Below are 19038 nucleotides of genomic sequence, written 5' to 3' on the forward strand. Positions count from 1 at the left end.
AGGACCGTGAGGGTAATAATCTTGGGATTATTATCCAAGCCACATACAAACTGGCATAGGGATAAATAGTTCAGGAAAGTAAAGATGTGGCTCAAGGATTGGTGTGGGAAAGAGGGGTTCCATTTAATGGGGCAGTGGCACCAATACTGGGACAGGAAAGAGCTTTACTGCTGGGATAAAGGTTCTAGTGAAAAGGATATAGAAAGGACTTTAAACCAATAAAGGGGGGGGGGGAGGAGGGGGCTCAGGCAGAAAAAATAATAAAAGTGAAAATAACCTAAAGGAAAAGGGATGAGAGCCAAGTCCGGATCATAAATAGCGTTAAAGATAATATAAATACCTCAGGTTCAGAAAAGAATATAGGAAATAATAACAAAATAACTGATTAAAAATACAACAGCAGTGACGAAAAACAAGAAGTGTGATGAGGTAAAAGGTGTGAGAAAACAGCATCAGGGCAAAGGGGCAGGATAGAGCCTGTTGCCCAAATAAGAGTTCTATACACAAATGCACGTAGGATTTGGAATAAAACAAGCGAATTAGAAGCGCAAATCGAGCTTAAAGGGTGTACGAACGTACAAAATTGAGGGCAGGAAAGGACCAGCTGGTCCATCAAGCCTGTCCCACACTATGATGGCCGGTCTATCATGACTAAACACTTCTTCCCCCCCCCGACCCTTACCTCCCACCCACCCCCACAGCCATGTAATCTCCTGGAAGATGAGGTAGTTGCCATCAATGAGACCTGACTCCAAGTTAGGCATGACTGGGAAATAAATATTCTAGGTTATAAGCTCTTTAGAAAGGACAGGGAAATTGGAAAAGGAGGAGGAGTAGCAATATTGATAAAATTCACTATTACACCATCAGAAAGAGAGGATATCAGTAAGGGTGAGCAGGTAGTGGAAACTCTCTGGGCAGAACTGAGGAATAGAAAAAGATTTAAAACTTTGGTGGGAGTTGTCTACAGACCTCCTGATGGCCGTGATGAAGTAGCAGGATTCATAAATACGGGGATCAGAGAAGCTTGTTGCAAAAAGCAGTGTAGTTATAATGGGAGACTTTCATTTTCACACAGACTGGGAGAAGCAGAGCAGCTCGAGCGCCAAAGGCAGTGAATTTGTTGAGTGTATTTGAGAGAGTTTCCTGGAACAAGAGGACAGGCCATTCTAGAATTAGTGATGAAGAGCGAGCCAGAATTAGTCAACAATCTAACAGTAAGGGAACACCTAGCTGACAGTGACCATAACATGATTAAATTCAATATTAGGTGTGAGAAGGAGCAGGGTGAGTCATGAACCAAGGTTTTAAATTTAGGTAAAGCTGACTTTGAAAGGATGAGGCAGAAATTGACCTCAGTAAACTAGTTGGAACCGTTAACGGGTAAAAGTACAGATGAACAGTGGGAGGTGTCAGCTGGGGAGAGGGGACAGTTGATACAGCAATAACTGATGTCTCAAAAACAATATGGAACTAATAAATTACATTCTTTGAATATTCAAGGCCGCAGGGCAGCAGAAAACCAGCAATTAATTAGTTTTCCCTCTCTGACTTCAGTCTGAGCTGAACACCAGCTTTGCTCATTTTATCTTCTCGATGCCAGCCGGCAGTGTATTTCCAGAAGTTGCTGAGGTGTAATGATGAGAATGGCCTCAACTCATCCTTGAAGGAGAGAAACAAGCTGAAATGAGGGGGGTGTCTCAGGTGCTGCTCCAGTGAGTGGACAGACAACCGCAGGCTTCGGATTCAGAGTAAGCGGTAGATAGTCTGCAAATCATTACCCCCGAAAAAAATGAGCAGATGGTATCAGCACTCTTTATCCCACTTCATTGCGTGCGTTGTGGAGAGGAGATATATTTCTACACATCAGTAAGTCTTAATTGAACACACTGTTTCCATGATTTTAGAACATTCTAATCTTAAACAGACTCTGCTTCACAAGAGAATAAAAAACTCTTAAAGCTGGATTCTAGGTAAGTGGAATGCTAATCTTGGATTACCCCAGTGGCCTGCCGCGGAAAAGCACAGTAGCTATGAGGCTTGAAGATCTCAGGTTTGATCACTGGTCTGCTCTAGCTGATTTCAGCTGAAATAGCAATAGGTCTCTGCAATTGTCCTCGGTGTCCCTGTGCTAGGGAGGGGAAAAAAATCTGCCAGAGTTCCCACTTCTGATCACTGACTCTGACCTTTGCTGTATGCATGTGGTGACATCAAGAGAAGAGGAGCTGGCTGCGAAGCCCCCCATGGGTGAATTGCCTACTGCCAAACGCCATCTAGGCTCAAACGTGAAGAATGGCCACTTATGAGGTATCGGAGACCTGCTGGCATGTAGAATCATAACTGAGCAAGTTGGAGCCCACAGGACAAGAGTGGAGAAAATTGGAAGGACAGTATGATGCTAATTTCAACACTGTCTTTGGGTGAAGAGAAAAAGGAAAAGCTGCAGTTCTGGAAACACCAGTCCCAACTGTGACTCAGCCACCGTGGATTCCAACTGAGCTTGATTCATTCCTCTTCTGGGTCCCCTCATGATCACCAATATCTCAGTGATAGTCAACATTCTTCTGACTGTTGCTGTTACTATTTAATGCATTCCAATCTCTCTAGTCAGATACTCTGGTCCTCAGTGTCACATCATCTTTCACCTCATCCATTGCTTTAACAGATGTCTTTCTTGTTGTGAGCTAAATTAACTGGATCCCCACTCATAGGTCAGGTAGTATCTTCCAGAGCACGTATCCTTTGGTGCTGTTTCTCCTTTCACTGTCTCGCTCTGCACTGTGCCTCCTTTCCTTCTTTACATGCTGGTGCTGGCGTCCCTTTTCTTCCTCCTTGAACTTGCACTCTGCCTTTTGTAAACAGCTGGTGCCATTGGCTTTCCCTTTCCTCTGCTGCCACGTGGAACGATTCTAACCCTGTCCACGTCTTTCTAAGCTCTGGTGCTCATAGTCACTGCTGTTTGTTTCTGGTCAATTACTCAAACTTAACTTCGAACAGCCTGTTTGGTGATATTGATCCCACTTTGGGCTCTTTTCCAACACTTCAAATTTTGACTTATGACAAAAAGACAGTTCCGTAAATAGACCCACGACTCCTATAATTTGAAGCTTGCTCCGTTACGTGTGGTGTAAAGGAGAATAACATGTTGCAGGACTGATGATTACCCTTTTACCTCAACATTTCCCACCAGAGATTGTGCGCAATGTTCAATAAGCTTGGACGCCCACTTTAAAAGGTGGAAAACATCACACTGTCAGCTCAGATTATAAAGGCTAAAATTTACTGTCAAATATATTCAAAGGAATGTATAATTTCACAGAAGGAAGAAAATACAATAACCAGAAGGATGATATTTGCTTTACACAATCCCAAACCTGCTCTGAAACAAAATAACAGAGTGCAAAATCTTAGTGGTTCCATCTTTTAACATTGTATCCTGAATGTAACTTGGGATGCTTGACTTCAGAGAGTCCCTAACACAGCCAGCCACAACATGAATACAGGGACTAAAGGAACTCTTTTAAGAATAAACTTGAAACTCACAGGCCCTGAAGTTCCTGGATAGGGAGAGGATAGAAGCCCATTTCCATCGGGGGGGAGGGGGCCAGAATATGGGATGAACTTAGTTCCACACCATTTAAACTGGTCCTTTCACTTCCAGTTAGAGGAACTGTAGGTGGATTGTCCATCCCATCTCCCCCATCTCAAGGAGGCATGTTGGGGGAATTTCCCAGGAATTCCACCCTTCGAGGCCCTCTGAAGGCCCCAGACATTCATTACAATAAAGTAATCAAGTCTCTCTGAGATCGTTTAACTTATCTAGCGGCAGAATGGCTCCAATGGGGACGGACAATGGAGAAGAAAGCACGGTGTCACTCTGCCTTACAAAAGTGGATTGGGTCTGCTGAGGGCAGGCACTGCTGATGGGCCCTTGCAGGTGCCAGCAGCCTACCTTGGCTATGCAAATAACCCCATCCCCAGGATTTGGGACATGGCCTCCGGCTTGGGACCAGGGCGGGCGAGGGTTCGGGTTCTGCTGTGCAGCACTTACGCTACTGGAGCAAGTCCGCAGGAATTTTGGGGTCAGAGTATTTTGCCTGGTTGAGGTCACTGTATTGCATAATACAGAAATGTTACTGTTTGAATCATGATGAAGCTCTGTTTCTGTCACACTGCCACTCACCCCCTCTCCCTCTTCTCACAATGACAGGCTCTCTCATTTTGTTACCTTCCGTACCATTAGCCTTTGCATCCGCCAGATCATCTTCCATAATTTCTGCGATCCCTCCATTTTAGTGATTTTAACCGCTGGACCTCAATAACACGCCATCAATCCACCTCCAGCCTGGAAACGGGAAGTGGACGGGAAGTGGCTGCTGGCCTCTGGAAATTCAGGCGGCCCTTGGCTGCCCTCTAGCCCTCAGGTACGTGTGGGCATGGAAGTTCTGGGGGTCTTGCGGTCGGGAAGAGGAAAATCCAGAGGGCGGAGATTGTCTAAACTTTCCCTCTACTCCTCACGACCCCACAAAGGAAAGTAAAAACCTTACGGCACCTTCAGCTTCCCGATCCTCTTCACGCTGACCTTCACCCGGTGCGAAAGCCGCAGCTGCTTCCCCTCTCAGGCCGAAATTAAAATCACTGTCAGGGCCCGATGACATTATTGGACCCAGATTAGCATATGCAAATTAGGATCTCACCAGGCAGCTCACTGTGTTAAAATCGGAAATGGTGGGCTCTGGGCCATTTTCCAGCGGTAAGTAACCCAAGGCATTTTAACAGCCCACCCACCTGGTTAAAATTCCGTCCCCCCGCACCACATTACGTTTCATGTCAGGCCTTTAACTGGCACTAGTGAATTAAGCATTGATTGGTATCTGCCAGCTTCAGTTTCTTATTAAGTATTTAAGCCTTTTTTCTAATGTTTACTCTTTCATCAAAAGGAACTTACTCGAGACACATTTTTAAGATAAACTATCCGACACTGCAATCCTTCATTTTAACATTGTTTGGAACATATTTCTACAGAAGTGAAAAAAAAGAACTTGCATTTATACCTCTCTAAAACTAGCCCAGAGTACTTCATATACAATGAATTACTTTGATGATAAGGTCAATTTTCATATAGTAAGGTCCCACAAACTTCAATGTGCAGAATTCTGGTCTCCAGATTACAAAAGGGATATAGAAGCACTGGTGCAAAAAAGATTTACAAGGATGACACCACAACTGAGAGGTGATAACTAGCAGGGAAGACTGAACAGGCTGGAGCTCCAGAAAAGAGAAGACTGAAAGAGGTCCTGATAGAGGTCTTTAAGGTTATGAAAGGGTTTTTTAAATTATTCGTTCATGGGATGTGGGTGTCGCTGGCAAGGCCAGCATTTATTGCCCATCCGTAATTGCCCTTGAGAAGGTGGTGGTGAGCTGCCTTCTTGAACCACTGCAGTCCGTGTGGTGAAGGTTCTCCCACAGTGCTGTTAGGTAGGGAATTCCAGGATTTTGACCCAGCGACAATGAAGGAACGGTGATATATTTCCAAGTTGGGATGGTGTGTGACTTGGAGGGGAACGTGCAGGTGGTGTTGTTCCCATGTGCCTGCTGCTCTTGTCCTTCTAGATGGTAGAGATCGCGGGTTTGGGAGATGCTGTCGAAGAAGCCTTGGCGAGTTGCTGCAGTGTATCCTATGGATGGTACACATTGCAGCCACTGTGCGCCGGTGGTGAAGGGAGTGAATGTTTAGGGTGGTGGATGGGGTGCCAATCAAGCGGGCTGCTTTGTCCTGGATGGTGTCGAGCTTCTTGAGTGTTGTTGGAGCTGCACTCATCCAGGCAAGTGGAGAGTATTCCATCACACTCCTGACTTGTGCCTTGTAGATGGTGGAAAGGCTTTGGGGAGTCAGGAGGTGAGTCACTCGCCACAGAATACCCAGCCTCTGACCTGCTCTTGTAGCCACAGTATTTATATGGCTGATCCAGTTAAGTTTCTGGTCAATGGTGACCCCCAGGATGTTGATGGTGGGGGATTCGGCGATGGTAATGCCGTTGAATGTGAAAGGGAGGTGGTTAGACTCTCTCTTGTTGGAGATGGTCATTGCCTGGCACTTGTCTGGCGCGAATGTTACTTGCCACTTATCAGCCTTGGGTGTTGTCCAGGTCTTGCTGCATGTGGGCACGGACTGCTTCATTATCTGAGGTGTTGCGAATGGAACTGAACACTGTGCAATCTTCAGCGAACATCCCCATTTCTGACCTTATGATGGAGGGAAGGTCATTGATGAAGCAGCTGAAGATGGTGGGGCCTAGGACACTGCCCTGAGGAACTCCTGCAGCAATTTTCCTGAGGCTGAGATGATTGGCCTCCAACAACCACTACCATCTTCCTTTGTGCTAGGTATGACTCCAGCCACTGGAGAGTTTTCCCCCTGATTCCCATTGACTTCAATTTTACTAGGGCTCCTTGGTGCCACACTCGGTCAAATGCTGCCTTGATGTCAAGGGCAGTCACTCTCACCTCACCTCTGGAATTCAGCTCTTTTGTCCATGTTTGGGCCAAGGCTGTAATGAGGTCTGGAGCTGAGTGGTCCTGGCGGAACTCAAACTGAGCATTGGTGAGCAGGCTATTGGTGAGTAAGTGCCACTTGATAGCACTGTCGACGACACCTTCCATCACTTTTCTGATGATTGAGGGCAGACCGATGGGGCGGTAATTGGCCGGATCGGATTTGTCCTGCTTTTTGTGGACAGAATACACCTTTGATAGGGTAGACATAGAGAAGACGTTTTCACTCGTGGGGGAGTCCAGAACTAGGGGCCATAAATATAAGATAGTCACTGATAAATCCAATAAAGAATTCAGGAGAAATGTCTTTAACCAGAGAGTGGTTAGAATGTGGAACTTGCTACCACAAGGAGCGGTTTAAGCGAATAGCATAGATGCATTTAAGGGGAAGCTAGATAAGAACATGAGGTCGAAAGGAATAGAAGGATATGTTGATCGGGTTGGATGAAGTAAATAGATTGGGAGGAGGCTCGTGTGGAGCATAAACACAGGCAATTAGGCTGAGTGGCCTGATTCTGCACTGTAAATTCTATGTAATTTTATGTAGCAATGAGTTGATTGGGTAGTTTTGTTCTTGATGGTGTTGACTGAGAGGAGAATGTCGATAGTCAGGACAAGTGGGAGTGCTACATCCTGTTCTTTGACTAGTGTGATGGGATCTTTTACATCCACCCAAACCAACAGCAATAATAACAACAACAAATTGTGTGTGTGTATATATATATATCACCTTTAATGTAAATAAACTACCCAATGTGCTTCACAGAGGTGTAATCAGACAAAAAATGTATGCCAAGCCAAAGAAAGAGATATTAGGAGGGGTCATTGGTCAAAGAGTTGAATTTTAAGGAGCATCTTAAAGGAGTAGAAGGAGGTGGAAGGGTTTAATGTCGGGAATTCCAGAGCAGTGGGCGTAGACAGCGGAAGAAATGGCCGGCAATGATGGGGTGAAGGGAGGGAGGGATGCAGAAAAGGCCAGAGTCAGAGGAACGGAGAGTTTGAGGAAAAGTTGTAAGGCCGAAGGAAGTTATTGTGATAGGGAAGGGTGAGGCCATGAAGAGATTTAAACATAAGAATGAGAATTTTAAATTGGTGACATTGGGGGACCAGGAGTCAATGAAGGTTAGCAGGACAGGAGTGATGGGTGAGCTTGACTTGGCGTGGGATAAGATAGGAGCAGCAGCTATGGAGTGTGGAGGATGGGATGCTGACCAGGAGAGCAGTTGAGTCTGGTGGTGACGTAAGATTGGATGAGAATTTCAGCAGCAGATAGGCTGAAGTAGGGGCAGAGATGGGTGATGTTATGGAGGTGAAAGTAGGTAGCCTTTGTGATGGATAGGATATGGAGTCAGAAGCTCAGTATGGGTTTGAGTAGGACATCAGTCTGATTCAGCCTGGTTCAATGGTCGGGGAGGGGAATGGAATTGTTGGCAATTGATGGAGATCGTGGTGGGGCTTCAGTTTTCCCAACGTTTAACTGGTGGAAATTGTGGGACAACATCGAGGTGATGGATGAGTTGAGAGAGGTGGTGGAGAGGTAGAGTTGGGTGTCATCAGTGTAAATTAGGAAGCTGACCCCATGTCTGTGATGAAGTTGTTAAAGGACAGCATGTAGATGAGAATGAGGAGGGGGTCAAGGATAGACCCTGGAGGGACTCTGAAGGTAATGGTATGGGGTTGGAGATGCTCTGGCTATGATCAGATTGGTAAGAGTGTAATCAAGTGAGGGCAGTCCCACTGAGCTGGACAATGGAGGAAATACATTGGAGGTGGATGGTATGGTCGACCATGTCAAATGCTGCAAAGAGATTGAGGAGGGTTAGTGCACGATGTTCACAGATACAGAAGATGTCATTTATGGATTTAGTTAGGGCTGTTTCCATGCCGTGGCAGGAGCGGAAACCTGATTGGAGAAATTCAAACAGGAAGTTCAGGCAACAATCGGCACAAATTTGGGAGATGATAACATGTCCAACATTTTTGGAGAGGAAAGGGAGGTTGGAGATGGTGCGATAGCTTGCAAGGTCAGAGGGGTCAACTGTGGATTTTTTGAGGATGAGAATAATGGTGCTGGTGATGCTTTGAAAGGGAGGGAGACAATACATGAGGAGAACTTGGGGAAATACTGTCGATTGGAAATACTCACCCACTAAAGTGTGGCAATTAAGAGGCCTACCAACTATATATATTGGGAAATCACCACCAGTGTGTATCCGGAAAATTGCTCTCCCCTCGAGTGAATCGGGTCCTTCGATGATTGAGAGGGACTTTTGGATACCATATGACAATCATTGGGAGAGAGACCTGGACCGAATTCTCAGTGGGAGAGAGACCTGGACCGAATTCTCAGTGGGAGAGAGACCTGGACTGAATTCTCAGTGGGAGAGAGACCTGGACCGAATTCTCAGTGGGAGAGAGACCTGGACCGAATTCTCAGTGGGAGAGAGACCTGGACCGAATTCTCAGTGGGAGAGAGACCTGGACCGAATTCTCAGTGGGAGAGAGACCTGGACCGAATTCTCAGTGGGAGAGAGACCTGGACCGAATTCTCAGTGGGAGAGAGACCTGGACCGAATTCTCAGTGGGAGAGAGACCTGGACCGAATTCTCAGTGGGAGAGAGACCTGGATCGAATTCTCAGTGGGAGAGAGACCTGGACCGAATTCTCAGTGGGAGAGAGACCTGGATCGAATTCTCAGTGGGAGAGAGACCTGGACCGAATCCTATCCCTTGATGATCAGGAAAGTATCTGACATGAACCCTATCTATTGATGATTTAGAGTGAAACCTATCAATCAATTATCGGGAGAGAGTCTGGTGAGTATTTTAATCAACTTATTGAATGGTGAGATTTGAATTTACTGAATCAACCTGTTCCGTGGTGAAGCATTGAGAGTTGTCAACTTCAATACAGCATTAGTCAAACATGCTGGATTCTATTCTATCCCCCCCTCACTCCTTCGTCCTCCCCCATCTCTAACCCCACACTGCTGGCAGCTCCCTGCTTCATTCCTTTCTCCTCTCCTCTCTCATTCTTTCCTACTCCTCCTCCCTCCATTCCTTTCTCCTCCATTACTCTCTCCTCTCACTCCTCTCTACTCCACCCTCACCTCTCCACTCCTCCCCTCTCTCCCACCCTTCCCTTTGCACACCTCGTACCTCCTTCCTGTCCCTTCGTCCCCTCTTCTCCTGCTCTCTCCGCCCCTCCCCCCCATTTCCCCCCTCCTCTCCATGTCCTGCTCCCTGGGCTCTTATTTCCTCCCTACCTTCCCGCTCTCTGTCTCCTCTTGCTTCCACACTCTACCTTTCTCTTTCCCCGCCCCTGTCTTCCTGCTCCATCCTATCCTCCTCCCTCCTCCTCCCCTCCCGCAGCTCTGCTCCAGCCGAGCTCATTGTACTGGTGTCACTGCTTTCAGCAGTGCGACTGCTTCCTCTGGGCTTCAATCCCACTTAAGCATCCTCTCACGACCTTCAACTCTCTCTCCCCCCAATCCCCATCAGGTCCTCCAACTCACCTCTGGCGTCTTACTATGCACTATGTTCCCCCTCCTCCATGCATCTAACCCTGCTCTAACTCCTCTTTGCCACAACACAGTCTCATGTCCGGAATGAGAACATCCTCCATCATATAGTGTGGCACTACTGCTGTACTAAGTGAGACATACTAAAGACAGATCTAGCAGCGCAAAATTGGGCATCCATGACGCATTGTGGGAATCCAGTAACAACTCATTGTACTCCATCACAATCTGTAAAATAACCGCCTAGAACATCTCTAATTCCTCAATCATCATCTTATAGGAAGTAGCGTTTATTTTTTAGTGAATCAAGGTCCCTAGTGTAGTTAACATTCTCTAAATTGAGAACAATTTAAAGGAGTAAACTCCTTAAAGGGAGTGGTAAGTAGTTTTTCTTTCCTTTTTTTTCTCTTGACATTGCAGTTGTTGTTAAGCTAACTTAAGGGTTAAGTCATGGCAGGAGATCCCAGAGCCGTGTCATGTTCCTCTTGTGAGATGTGGGAATTCAGGGCTCCTTCCTGTATCCCTGATTCCTTCACCTGCGGGAAGTGTGTCCAGCTGCAGCTATTGTTTGACCGCTTGACGGCTCTGGAGCTGCGGATGGACTCACTTTGGAGCATCCGCGATGCTGAGAAAGTCGTGGATAGCACGTTCAGTGAGTTGGTCACACCGCAGATAAAAATTACTGAGGGAGATAGTGAATGGGTGACCAACAGACAGAGGAAGAGTAGGAAGGCAGTGCAGGGGTCCCCTGCGGTCATCTCCCTCCAAAACAGGTATACCGTTTTGGATACTGTTGGGGGAGATGGCTCACCAGGGGAAGGTGGCAGTGGCCAGGTTCATGGCACCGTGGCTGGCTCTGCTGCACAGGAGGGCAGGAAAAAGAGTGGCCGAGCTATAGTGATAGGGGACTCGATTGTAAGGGGAATAGACAGGCGTTTCTGCGGACGCAACCGAGACTCCAGGATGGTATGTTGCCTCCCTGGTGCAAGGGTCAAGGATGTCTCGGAGCGGCTGCAGGACATTCTGGAGGGGGAGGGTGAACAGCCAGTTGTCGTGGTGCATATAGGCACCAACGATATAGGTAAAAAACAGGATGAGGTCCTACAAGCTGAATTTAGGGAGTTAGGAGTTAAACTAAAGAGTAGGACCTCAAAGGTAGTAATCTCAGGATTGCTACCAGTGCCACGGGCAAGTCAGAGTAGGAATGACAGGATAGCTAAGATGAATACATGGCTTGAGAGATGGTGCAAGAGGGAGGGATTCAAATTCCTGGGCCATTGGAACCGGTTCTGGGGGAGGTGGGACCAGTACAAATTGGACGGTCTGCATCTGGGCAGGACTGGAACCAATGTCCTAGGGGGAGTGTTTGCCAGTGCTGTTGGGGAGGGTTTAAACTAATGTGGCAGGGGGATGGGAACCGATGCAGGAAGTCAGTGGGAAATAAAATGGTGACAGAAACAAAAGGCAGTAAGGGAGAGTGTACAGAACATGACCGGACAGATGGTCTGAGAAAGCAGGGCAAAGACCAAGGGAAGTCTAGATTAAACTGCATTTATTTCAATGCAAGAAGTCTGATGGGCAAGGCAGATGAACTCAGGGCATGGATGGGTACATGGGACTGGGATGTTATAGCTATTACTGAAACATGGATAAGGGAGGGGCAGGACTGGCAGCTCAATGTTCCAGGGTACAGATGCTATAGGAAAGATAGAGCAGGAGGTAAGAGAGGAGGGGGAGTTGCGTTCTTGATTAGGGAGAACATCACGGCAGTAGTGAGAGGGGATATATCCGAGGGTTCGCCCACTGAGTCTATATGGGTAGAACTGAAAAATAAGAAGAGAGAGATCACTTTGATAGGATTGTACTACAGACCCCCAAATAGTCAACGGGAAATTGAGGAGCAAATATGTAAGGAGATTACAGACAGCTGCAAGAAAAATAGGGTGGTAATAGTAGGGGACTTTAACTTTCCCAACATTGACTGGGACAGCCATAGCATTAGGGGCTTGGATGGAGAGAAATTTGTTGAGTGTATTCAGGAGGAATTTCTCATTCAGTATGTGGATGGCCCGACTAGAGAGGGGGCAAAACTTGACCTCCTCTTGGGAAATAAGGAAGGGCAGGTGACAGAAGTGTTGGTGAGGGATCACTTTGGGACAAGTGATCATAATTCCATTAGTTTTAAGATAGCTATGGAGAAGGATAGGTCTGGCCCAAAAGTTAAAATTCTAAATTGGGGAAAGGCCAATTTTGATGGTATTAGACAGGAACTTTCAGAAGTTGATTGGGAGAGTCTGTTGGCAGGCAAAGGGACGTCTGGTAAGTGGGAGGCTTTCAAAAGTGTGTTAACCAGGGTTCAGGGTAAGCACATTCCTTATATAGTGAAGGGCAAGGCTGGTAGAAGTAGGGAACCTTGGATGACTCGGGAGATTGAGGCACTAGTCAAAAAGAAGAAGGAGGCATATGACATGCATTGGCAGCTGGGATCAAGTGGATCCCTTGAAGAGTATAGAGATTGCCGGAGTAGAGTTAAGAGAGAAATCAGGAGGGCAAAAAGGGGATATGAGATTGCTTTGGCAGATCAGGCAAAGGTGAATCCAAAGAGCTTCTACAAATACATAAAGGGCAAAAGGGTAACTAGGGAGAGAGTAGGGCCTCTTAAGGATCAACAAGGTCATCTATGTGCGGAACCACAAGAGATGGGTGAGATCCTGAATGAATATTTCACATCGGTATTTACGGTTGAGAAAGGCATGGATGTTAGGGAACTTGGGGAAATAAATAGTGATGTGTTGAGGAGTGTACATATTACAGAGAGGGAGGTGCTGGAAGTCTTAACGCGCATCAAGGTAGATAAATCTCCGGGACCTGATGAAATGTATCCCAGGACGTTATGGGAGGTTAGGGAGGAAATTGCGGGTCCCCCAGCAGAGATATTTGAATCATCCACCGCTACAGGTGAGGTGCCTGAAGATTGGAGGGTAGCAAATGTTGTGCCTTTGTTTAAGAAGGGCGGCAGGGAAAAGCCTGGGAACTACAGACCAGTGAGCCTAACATCTGTAGTGGGTAAGTTGTTAGAGGGTATTCTGAGGGACAGGATCTACAGGCATTTGGAGAGGCAGGGACTAATTAGGAACAGTCAGCATGGTTTTGTGAGAGGAAAATCATGTCTCACGAATTTGATTGAGTTTTTTGAAGGGGTAACCAAGAAGATAGATGAGGGCTGTGCAGTAGACGTGGTCTACATGGACTTCAGCAAAGCATTTGACAAGGTACCGCATGGTAGGTTGTTACATAAGGTTAAATCTCACGGGATCCAAGGTGAGGTAGCCAATTGGATACAAAATTGGCTTGACGACAGAAGACAGAGGGTGGTTGTAGAGGGTTGTTTTTCAAACTGGATGCCTGTGTCCAGCGGTGTGCCTCAGGGATCGGTGCTGGGTCCGCTGTTATTTGTTATTTATATTAATGATTTGGATGAGAATTTAGGAGGCATGGTTAGTAAGTTTGCAGATGACACCAAGATTGGTGGCATTGTGGACAGTGAAGAAGGTTATCTGGGATTGCAACGGGATCTTGATCAATTGGGCCAGTGGGCCGATGAATGGCAGATGGAGTTTAATTTAGATAAATGTGAGGTGATGCATTTTGGTAGATCGAATCGGGCCAGGACCTACTCCGTTAATGGTAGGGCGTTGGGGAGAGTTATAGAACAAAGAGATCTAGGAGTACAGATTCATAGCTCCTTGAAAGTGGAGTCACAGGTGGATAGGGTGGTGAAGAAGGCATTCGGCATGCTTGGTTTCATTGGTCAGAACATTGAATGCAGGAGTTGGGATGTCTTGTTGAAGTTGTACAGGGCATTGGTGAGGCCACACTTGGAGTACTGTGTACAGTTCTGGTCACCCTATTATCGAAAGGATATTATTAAACTAGAAAGAGTGCAGAAAAGATTTACTAGGATGCTACCGGGACTTGATGGTTTGACTTACAGGGAGAGGTTTGACAGACTGGGACTTTTTTCCCTGGAGAGTAGGAGGTTTCGGGGTGATCTTATAGAAGTCTATAAAATAATGAGGGGCATAGATAAGGTCGATAGTCAAAATCTTTTCCCAAAGGTAGGGGAGTCTATAACGAGGGGGCATAGATTTAAGGTGAGAGGGGAGAGATACAAAAGGGTCCAGAGGGGCAATTTTTTCACTCAAAGGGTGGTGAGTGTCTGGAACGAGCTGCCAGAGGCAGTAGTAGAGGCGGGTACAATTTTGTCTTTTAAAAAGCATTTGGACAGTTACATGGGTAAGATGGGTATAGAGGGATATGGGCCAAGTGCAGGCAATTGGGACTAGCTTAGTGGTATAAACTGGGCGACATGGACATGTTGGGCCGAAGGGCCTGTTTCCATGTTGTAACTTCTATGATTCTATGATTCTATGATCAGCTGGTTCAGTCTGGAGTGTAGCACGCCAGGAGCAGCAGCACCAGACACACCTTAGAAGAAGTTACCAACTTTGAAGCTACAACACAGTGCTGCCTGCATGCTAAACACAAAAAGCAGCAAGCTGTAGACAGAGCGAAACAGTCCTACAGCCAACAGATCAAAGCAAAACTCTGCAGCCCTTCCATGTTCAGTCACTAATGGTGGTGGACAATCAGGCAGCTCCAGGAACATCTTCAACCTCAACCATGGCCGAGCCCCACACATCAGCGCAAGACACAAGGCTGAAGTGTTTGCAAGTGTTTTTAGCCAAAAGTGCCAAGTGCACAAACCTACTTGGCCTCCTCTCGAGGTCCCCACTGTCATAGATGTCCACGTCTAGCCAATTCATTTCACTCCACTCTTGCTCTTTGGCCTCTGAGTCGGAAGGTTGTGGGTTCAGGTCCCACTCCAGGGACTTGAGCACAAAATCAAGGCTAACACTCCAGTGCAGTACTGAAGGAATGCTGCACTGCCGTCTTTCGGATGAGACATTAAATCGAGGCCCCGTCTGACCTCTCAGGTGGATGTAAAAGATCACATGGCATTATCCAAAGAAGAGCAGGGGCGTTTTCCCCGGTGTCCTGGCCAACATTCACCCCTCAACCAACATCAACAAAAGCAGATTATCTGGTCATTATCACGTTGCTGTTTGTGGGACCTTGCTATGCATAAATTGGCTGCCACTTTTCCTACATTACACTTCAAAAGTACTTCATTGGCTGTAAAGAGTTTTGGAACGTCCCGAGGACATGAAAGACGCTGTCTAAATGCAAATCTTTCTTTTTTTCCACATGACATTAAGAAGCAGCTAAGTGCACTGAGCGAAGGCTGAAGACCTAGCCAGGCTGTTCCAATATAGCTATGACACTAACATCTACCCAGCAATGCAGTAGATTCCCCTGTTATGTCTTATCCACTAAAACCAGGATAAGTCTTACTCGACCAATTACCTAACTATCAGCAAAGTGATGAAAGGAGCCCTCAACAATACCATTAAGCAGCACCTGTTCATCAAGAATGTGCTCATTGACATTCATTTCGGGTTCCGCCAGAACCACTCAGCTCTTGACTTTATCATAGCCTTGATCCAGACATGGACACACTAGCTGACCCGACATCAGCTCGCATTCGACCAAGTAAGGCACCAAGGAGCCCGAGCAAAACTGAGGTCAACGGGTAAAATCCTCCTGAGCCACACCTCCTGATCCCTCAAAACTTCTCTACCTACAAAGCTCTAGTCAGCTGTGTGGTGATATACTCATCACACACATGGATAGGTGCATCTGGAACATACAAGAAGCTAAACACCATCCAAAACAGAGCAATTTACTTGCTCAGCACTCCTGCCACTGGATTAAATATCCATCTCCTCCACCACTGGTGCACCGTGGTATGTACTATCAACAAGATTCATTGTCACCACTCAACAAGCTTACTTCGACACTCCTCCCTTCCCTGATACTTCTACCATTGAGAAGAACAAAAGCAGCAATCTCATGCAAACACCATCACTTCCAAGATCCCCTCCGTCTCATTTACTCATCTCCTCTATCTCCATCCAGGAAACTGGCAGCTCGGAAGGGAGGGTTCCCTCCTCCCCTGCCTCTGCCTACCTGCTACTGAAATCCTGATCCATGCCTTTGTTACCTCCAAACTCGACTATTCCAATGCTCTCCTGGCCGGCTTCCCATCTTCCACTCTCCTTAAGCTCATCCAAAACTCTGCTGCCCGTATCTTGATTCGCATCAAGTCCCATTTGCCCGTAGCCCCTGTGCTCGCTGACCTACATTGGCTCCTGATCCAGCAATGCCTCGCTTTTAAAATTCTCATCCTTGTTTTTAAATCCCTCCATGGCCTCGCCCCTCCCTATCTCCGTAACCTCCTCCAGCCCTACAAACCTCCAAGATCTCTGTGTGCCACCAATTCTGGTCTCTTGTGCATCCCTGATTTCCTTCGCCCCACCATTGGCAGTCGTGCTTTCAGCTGCCTGGGCCCTAAGCTCTGGAATTCCCTCCCTAAACCTCTCCGCCTCTCTACCTCTTTAAACCTGCACTGTTACCTCTGTAGTCCCCAAAGACGCTCCTTAAAACCTATCTCTTTGGTCACCTGTCCTAATATCTCCTTATGTAGCTCGGTATCAAATTTTGTCTGATAAACGCTCCTGTGAAGCACCTTGAGACGTTTTTACTATGTTAAAGGCGCTATATAAATGCAAGTTGTTGTTATTGCTCTGAGAGAACCAGCCTGCTTTGCTGCACCTTTTGCAGCAGGACCTCCAAGGCACCCTTGGTAAATGGGCAAGCCTTCCCATTATTCCTGCATGCATTTTCCCACAACACATTTATGTAAACTAGGGGAAACAGCAATCACTGTTTGTTAAAGAGAAGACAATTTTGCAGCATCTAAAATGCTGCACCCCTTTAAGAGGGAGCAGCAGCTCTTTAACATTCAGCAAGGCCTGCTCTCCCTGTTACTGGCAAAGATTTTGCTTACATTGCAATTACGGAGCTTATTTGTAGAAACCAAGTAAAAAAACGATTGGGTTGATTCCCCGATGTGGCTCCCAGGGAGCAATGCCTCAATGTCGGCATAGGAGACTTGCACAATTAGACGGGTAGGCTTCAGCATACTTGGCGCTGAACTCCTGATTCTGCAGGATCAGAAGTTTCCCCTGGTTTTGCAGGCTGTGCTGCAAGAGGGCTCTGGCCTCATTAATGGCCTATAAATTATGTAAGTTCATGATTATTCGTCCCTCGACAATTTCCTCACACTGTTCTGCAGCACAGCTCTTGATTTACAGCCATCCAGCTGTTCGATGAAGAACTCCTCTAATTAAAGCTAGGTTGCCATTAATGTGACAGTTGCATTTTTTCAGCACTTCTTGTCTTTGTGCATTACAGCTCGTGCATTCAATTATTCTGCTGCTTGCTGCAGTTTTTCTGCAATTCAGCGCACCTCTGACAGTGCCATTCTTGCTGCCCCACAGGAGGAGCAGCAATTACATTATTTGACCTGGCCACTACTGCTGGACATGACTGAAGAGAGTTGTCTTCATCACCTGAGCTTCAGCAGGGAGGTCGTCACCAAGTCGTGCCATCCACCGGAGCCTGACCTTCGGGTTACATCCAGCCCTGTCTGTTATGGACAAAGTCACCACTGCATTTCAAACTGCCACTGGTGACATTTGCCAGGTCAGTCAAACATCTGTACACCAATGCTCAAGCTTACCAGAGGGAACACGCATGTCACTTTCCTAATGGAAAAAAGGGAACTGGAGAGGGCCCAGCACTTCTACCTAGGCCCCTATGTAGCCATCAGGGAATTTAACAATAATCCCATGAATTGCAAAGGATTTCATTTGATCAACGTCAAAGTGGTCTCAAGCCCACAACAGAATAATATAGTTGACTGTAAGATACTGCAGCCACAATGCTTTCCTCTTGTGACAGTTCATGGTGCCACAGTGGAGGACCGGACAGAAAGGACTGATGGTTGCTGAGGGACCAGGGCTACAACCTGCTGCCCTGGTATTAACAGCAGTCAGGAACCCCCATGTGGAGAGGAAATACAATGAGGTTCATACCCCCACCCAAACTCTGGTGAAACGTACAAATAGTTTGTAAAAGCAGCACTTCTGCTGTCTGGATAGAGCAGGTGGGCTCTTATTCTACAGCCCTGAGAAAGTGTTCAAAGCATCTGTAGTGTGCTGCACAACCTAGCCATTCATGAAGGGGAACCCCTGCAGCCTGAAGGACCGGTAAGCGAGCCTGCAGCCTTGACGGCAAAGACAGAAAAGGAAATGGAGGAAGGGAACATAGCTGAGGCTGATGACCAGCCAGGCTGACTGGTGTGTCAAGGATTGATTGACAGGGCTTTCATCAAAAAGCAATGCTTGAGCCCCTAATAAACACTCCTATGGTCCTCTGTGTACTACATTTGCCCCATACAAATATGCTGGGCCAAGTCTCTCCTCTGCCTTCAACAACAACTTGCATTTTTACTGCACCTTTAACAGCAAAACATTCCAAGGCACTTCACAGGAGCGATTATCAGACAAAATTTGACACCGAGCCATATAAGGAGATATTAGGACAGGTGACCAAAAGCTTGGTCAAAGAGTTTTAAGGAGCATCTTAGAGGAGAGAGAGAGAGGCGGAGAGCTTAAGGCGTAGACAGCTGAAGGCACTGTGACCAATGGTGGAGCGATGGAAATCGGGGATGCACAGGAGGTCAGAATTGGTGGAAGGGAGAGTTCTTGGAGGGTTGTAGGGCTGGAGGAGGTTACAGAGATAGGGAGGGGTGACCACCCCTACATGTTAGTCTGCAACACCAACGTTAATATATCCCTTCTGGCTAGCAAATCTTTACCAAGTACTCCAAAGGAGATGAAACCAGTTTATTTTACTGCTCCATATGTGTATCCCTGCATCACTATTTCCTTTCCAGGTGCTTATCCTCGATGATAGTGCAGGGCATCTGTTATCTG

The sequence above is a fragment of the Heptranchias perlo genome, chromosome 16 (assembly GCF_035084215.1).
Source record: "Heptranchias perlo isolate sHepPer1 chromosome 16, sHepPer1.hap1, whole genome shotgun sequence".
Taxonomy (NCBI): domain Eukaryota; kingdom Metazoa; phylum Chordata; class Chondrichthyes; order Hexanchiformes; family Hexanchidae; genus Heptranchias; species Heptranchias perlo.